Source organism: Tamandua tetradactyla, chromosome 1 (assembly GCF_023851605.1).
Source record: "Tamandua tetradactyla isolate mTamTet1 chromosome 1, mTamTet1.pri, whole genome shotgun sequence".
NCBI lineage: Eukaryota > Metazoa > Chordata > Mammalia > Pilosa > Myrmecophagidae > Tamandua > Tamandua tetradactyla.
In genome coordinates, this window is record NC_135327.1 from 197,665,608 (window position 1) to 197,671,722 (window position 6,115).

General features: G+C 35.2%; 1 long non-coding RNA gene across 1 annotated transcript in view; it reads right to left on the reverse strand.

The window, feature by feature from the left end:
• LOC143674742 (uncharacterized) overlaps positions 1 to 6,115 on the reverse strand; it is a 51,034-nt gene that overhangs the window by 11,233 nt on the left and 33,686 nt on the right. The gene's annotated exons all lie outside the window — the stretch shown is intronic.

The following is a 6,115-nucleotide window of genomic DNA, read 5'->3' on the forward strand; positions in this document are numbered from 1 at the left end:
AGAGCTTACAATCTAGGCCCCTGTTTTCTTGGAAGCATTTTCTAAAGGAGACCATACAATAATTCTTCTTTCATTTCTGGTTTATTTTGACTCACCAAATGTCCCACAGGTTCATTCACGTCTTTGCTTGCCTCATGACTTCATTCCTTTTTGGAGCAGCATTATAACTCAATCATATGTATACATCGTTGTTCGCTAATCTACTTCTCAATCGGTATATCCTTCAGCCACCTGCATTCATTAGGCGTCATGTATAATGCCCAAAGTTCACAGTCCATCAGCATAACTCATTTTTAGATAATTTCATTGTTCCCAAGAGAAAGATAACCAATAAATTCACCCTTACCAAATAGGAAATCTAAACATCCCCTTAACTCTTCTCCTTCCCCCCATTATTTAACCCTGCTGTTGCTGTGGTACTGCTGATGTTTTCCTGTTAAACATAGCCCATAGCATGCAATAACAGTTTTCTTCCTGTACTCTGGACTTAAACACTTTTTGTACACGAATCATACTTTTGAAGTTGTTCTTGCAAGAATTTATTTATATTTCTAGTGTTAAATCAGTGGGACACATAGGTCTATACAACCCCTTTCATCATGTTCACCTTCAATAGGGTAATATTACTTATAGACCCATTAGAGAACCACCTTCACTTTTATCTATTCCCTTACATTTGAGTTCAACCTCTTTAGCTAACCATTCACCCATCTCTGGCTCTTATGCATCTCTAAGTTGTCTACATTTGATATTATAAGCCTCTGATTTTACTTTTACTATGGTCATAAAGGTGAAGTCATATATTATGTACCCTTTTGTGTCTGGCTTATTTCACTCAGTATTATGTCCTCAAGTATCCATCTTGTCATGTGCTTCAGGACGTCATTTTGTCTTACTGCTGCATAATAGTCCATCACATATATATACACCACATTTTTTTAATCCACTCATCTATTGATGGACATTTGGATTGTGTCCATCTTTTGGTGATTGTGAATAATGCTGCTTTGAACATCAATACGCAAATGTCTGTTTGTGTCACTGCTTTCAGTGCTATTGCTGGGTCAGGGGCAACTCGATATTTAGTTTCCTAAGGAACTGCCAAGCTGTCTTCCATAGCAGCTGTACCATTATACATTCCCACCACCAGCAGTGCATAAATGTCCAAATTTCTCTGCATCCTCTCCAACATTTATAGTTCCTGTTTGTTTAATAGCAGCCATTCTTATAGGTGTAAGGTGGTATCTCATTGTAGTCTTGATCTATATTTCCCTTATAGCTAATGAAAATGAGCATCTCTTCATGTGCTTTTGAGCGATCTGTATTTGCTCTTCAGAAAAATGCCTATTCATATCTTTAGGACATTTTATAATTGGGTTATTTGTTCTTTGTTGTTGAGTTGTGTGATTTCTTTATGTATACAGGATATCCAACCTTTGTCCGATGTGTGATTTCCAAATACTTTCTCCCATTGAGTTGGCTGCCTTTTTTACTTTTATAACAAAGTTTTTTGAGGTACAGAAGCATTTGATTTTGAGGAGTTCCCATTTATCAGTTTTTCCTTTTGTTGCTTGTACTTTGGGTGTAAAGTTTAGTAAGCTACCTCTTATTATGAGACTTGAAGATGTTTCCCTACATTTTCTTCTAGAAGCTTTATGGTGCTAGTTCTTATATTTAGGTGTTTGATCCACTTTGAGTTAGTTTCTGTATAGGGTGTAAGGTAAGGGCCCGTTTTCTTTTAGCTGTTGATATCCAGTTCTCCCATGCTCATTTATTGAAAAGACTATTTGGTCGCAGTTTAGTGGATTTGGGGGTCTTGTCAACAATCAGTTGACCATAGATTTCGTGGTCTATTTCTGCACTCTTGATTCGATTCCATTGGTCAATACTTCTGTCTTTGTGCCAGTACCATGCTTTTGACCACTGTGGCTTTATAATAAGTTTTAAAGTCAGGAAGTGTTACTCCCCCCATTCGTTCTTCTTTTTTAGATTGCTTTTAGCTATTTGGGGTCTCTTTCCCTTCCAGATGAATTTGGTAACTAGCTTTTCCAAATCTTCAAATTAGGTTGTTGAAATTTTGATTGGTGCTGTGTTGAATCTGTAGATCAATTTGGGTAGAATTGACATCCTAACTATATTTAACCTTCCTATCTATGAGCAGGGAATGTCTTCCCACTTATTTAGAACTTCTTTGATTTCTTTTAATAATACTATGTAGTTTTCTCTGTACAAGTCATTTACATCCCTAGTTAAGATCATTCCTAAGTACTTCATTCTTTTAGTTGCTATTTTAAATGGAATTTTTTTCTTAACTAACTCCTCAATTGGGTCATTGCTTCTGTATAGAAACATTACTGATATTTGCACATTAATTTTATATCCTGCCACCTTGCTGAATTTGTTTATTAGCTCAAATAACTTTGCTGTAGATTTCTTGGGATCTTCCAAGTATAATATCATGTCATCTTCAAATCAGGAAAATTTTACTTCTTCCTTTCAAATTTGAATGTCTTTTATTTCTTTTTCCTGCCTGATTGCTCTAGCTAGAATTTCTAGTACAATGTTGAATAATCGTGGTGACTGGGGACATCCTTGTCTCATTCCTGATCTTAAGGGGAAAGCTTTCAGTCTCACCATTAAGCACGATGCTGGCTATCAGTTTTTCATATATGCCTTTTATCATATTGAGGAAATTACCTTTGGTTCCTATCTTTTGAAGTGTTTTTATCAAGAAAGGGTGTTGAATTTTGTCCAATGCTTTTTCAGCATCAATTGAGATTTTCATGTGATTTTTCCCTTTCAATTTGTTAATGTGCTGTATTATGTATTATGTTAATTGATTTTCCTGTGTTGAACCATCCCTGCATTCCTGGTATAAACTCCACTTGGTCATCATGTATAATTCTTTTAATGTGTTGTTGAATTTGGTTTGCTATTAGTTTGTTGAGAATTTTTGCATGTATGTTCATTAGGGAGATTGGCCTCTAGTCTTCCTTCTTATAACATCTTTAACTGTTATTAAAATAGTATTAACTTCATAAAATGAGTTAGGTAGTGTTTCTTTTCCCTCAATTTTCTGGAAAAGTAAGAGCAAGATTAGTGTTAGTTCATTTTGAAATGTTTGATAAAATTCCCCTGTGAAGCCATCTGGGCCTGGGCTTTTCTTTGTAGGAAGATTTTTTATTTCATCTAAGTTGTTTCATTTGTTGGCATATAGTTGTTCATAGTATCCTCTTATAATTTCTTTTATTTCTTCAGGGTCTGTGGTAATGTACCCCTTCTTATTTCTGATTTTGTTTATTTGCATCCTCTTTCTTTTTTCTTTGTCAGTCTTGCTAGTGGCCCATTAATTTTATTGATTTTCTCAAAGAAACAACTTTTGGTTTTATTGATTCTTTCTATTGTTCCTTTGTTTTCCTATCCACTTAAATCTGCTTTAATCTTTGTTATTTTGCTTCTTCTCTTTGCTTTGGGGTTAGTTTGCTATTCTTTCTCAAGTTCCTCCAGGTGAGCAGTTAAGTCCTCAATTTTTTGCTCTTTCTTGTTTTTTAATATAGGCATTTACGGCAATAAATTTCCCTCTCAGAACAGCTTTTGCTGCATCCCATAAATTCTGATATGTTGTATTCTCATTTTCATTCATCTCCGGATAGCTACTGATTTCTCTAGCAACTCCTTCTTTGACCCACTGGTTGTTTAAGAGTGTGTTATTTAATCTCCATATATTTGTGAAAGTTCCTGTTCTTTGGTAGTGATTGATATCTAGCTTCATTCCATTGTTATCAGAGAAAGTGCTTTGAATAATTTTGATGTTTTTAAATTTATGAAAACCTGTGTTGTGCCCCAGTATATGATCTATCCTTGAGAATGTTCCATGAGCACTAGAGAAGAATGTATATCCTGGAGTTTTGAGGTGTAATGGCCTATAGATGTCTGTTAGGTCTAATTCATTTATCATGTTGTTTAACTTCTCCATTTCCTTGTTGATCCTCTGTTTGGTTGTTCTGTCTATAGAGGAGAGTGGTATGTTGAAGTGTCTTACTATTATTGTTGAAACAGCTATCACTTCCTTCAGTTTTGCTAATGTGTGTCTCATACTTTGGAGCTTCTTGATTGCGAGCATAAACATTTATGATTTTATTTCTTCTTGATGAATTGTACCTTTTATTTAGTATATAGTGTCCTTCTTTGTCTCTTATGATGCCTTTACATTTAAAATCTATTTTTTCTGATATAGTATAGCTACTCCCGCTTTCTTTTGGTTACAACTGTGTGGAAAATCTTTTTCCATCCTTTCACTTTCAATCTATTTGTATCTTTGGGTCTAAGATGAGTCTCTTGTAAGCAGCATATATCTGTATAATATTTCTTAATCCATTCTGCCAATTTGTATCTTTTAATTGGTAAATTTAGTCTGTTAACTTTCAAAATTATTACTGAACTATTCAAGAAATATTCTTGAATCCACCATCTTACCTTTTAGATTTTATTTGTCAGAGCTATATATTCTTTTCCCTCTTTCTCTTTTTATCCTTTAAGTTACCCTACTGGTTGTGCCAGTTTGAAAGGATTTATGTATCCTAGAAAAGCCATGTTTTAATCCTAATCAGTCTTGTGGGAGCAACTGTTTCTTCTAATCCCTATTCAGTACTATAGATTGGAAGATTGATTAGGTTATCTCCACAGAGATGTGACTCACTGTGACTTAACTTTTGAATAGAGGGAGATGTGACTCCACCCATTCCAGGTAAGTCTTGATTACTTTACTGGAATCCTTTAAAACAGGAAGCATTTTGGAGAAAACTGGAAAATGACAAGAGCAGCAGAGACAAAAGAACTACAGTCCGTCAGCCAGGGTCCTTTGGAAATGAAGAGGGAGAATGCCCCTGGAGGAGCTTCATGAAGCAAGAGGCCTGGAGAGGAAGCTAGAAGACATTGCCATGTTTACCATGTGCCTTTACAGTTGAGAGAGAAACCCTGAACTTCACTGGTCTTTTTGAGTGAAGGTAACTTCTTGTTGGTGCCTTAATTTGGAGATTTTTGTAGACTTGCTTTAATTGGGATATATTCTCAGCCTTAGAACTGTAAACTAACAACATTTAATTCCTCTTTTTAAAAGCCTTTCTGTTTCTATTATATTGCATTCTGGCAGCTAGCAAACTAGAACACTGGTACTCTTCAATTCTGTACCCTCCTCCAGACCTCCCTTTCCTGTCTTTTTTATTTTTCAACTGTAAGAACTCCCTTTTGGATTTCTTGTAGTGCCGGTCTCTTGTTGACAAATTCTTTCAGGATTTGTTTGTCTGTGAACATTTTCATCTCTCCCTCAGTTTTGAAGGACAGTTTGGCTGGGTACAGAGTTCTTAGCTAGAAGTCTTTCTCTTTCAGGATCTTAAATATATCAAACCACTGCCTCCTAAGCTACAGTTGAGTAGTCTGAACTCCATCTTATGTGGTTACCCTTGTATGTAGAACATTGTTTTTCTCTTGCTGCTTTCAGGATTTTCTGCTTCTCTTCAACATTTGAAAGACTGATTAGCATGTGTCTTGGGGAAGGCCTATTTGGATTTATTCTACTTGGAGTTTGTTGAGCATCTTTGACTTGTATGTTTATGTCCTTTATAAGGGTTGGGAAAGTTTTTGCCCATTATATCCTCAACTAATCTTCCTAGCCCTTTACTCTTCTCTTCTCCTTCTGGGACACCAATGATTCTTAAATTGTTGTGCTTTGTTTTGGCCATCATTTTCCTGAGATTCAATTAAAAATTTTTAATTAACATTCAATTAACATTTTTTATCATTTGCTCTTTTGAGTGTTCAAAATCAGTTGTCCTGTCCTCTAGTTCTCTTATTCTTTCTTCTGCCTCTTCAAATCTGCTGTTGTGTGTCTGTAGTATGTTTTTTATTTGGTTTGTAGCATCTTTAATCTCTGTGGTATCTGCTATTTTTCTATTTATTCTTTCAAATTCCTCTTTATGCTCCTCTAGTGTCTTCTTGATCTCCTTTATGTCATTAGTCACCCCATTTATTTTATTTAGTAGAGTTATATGAACATCTCTGATTAGTTGTTGCAATGTCTGTGTCTCCTCTAGTGTTTTAATTTGGTCATTGGGCT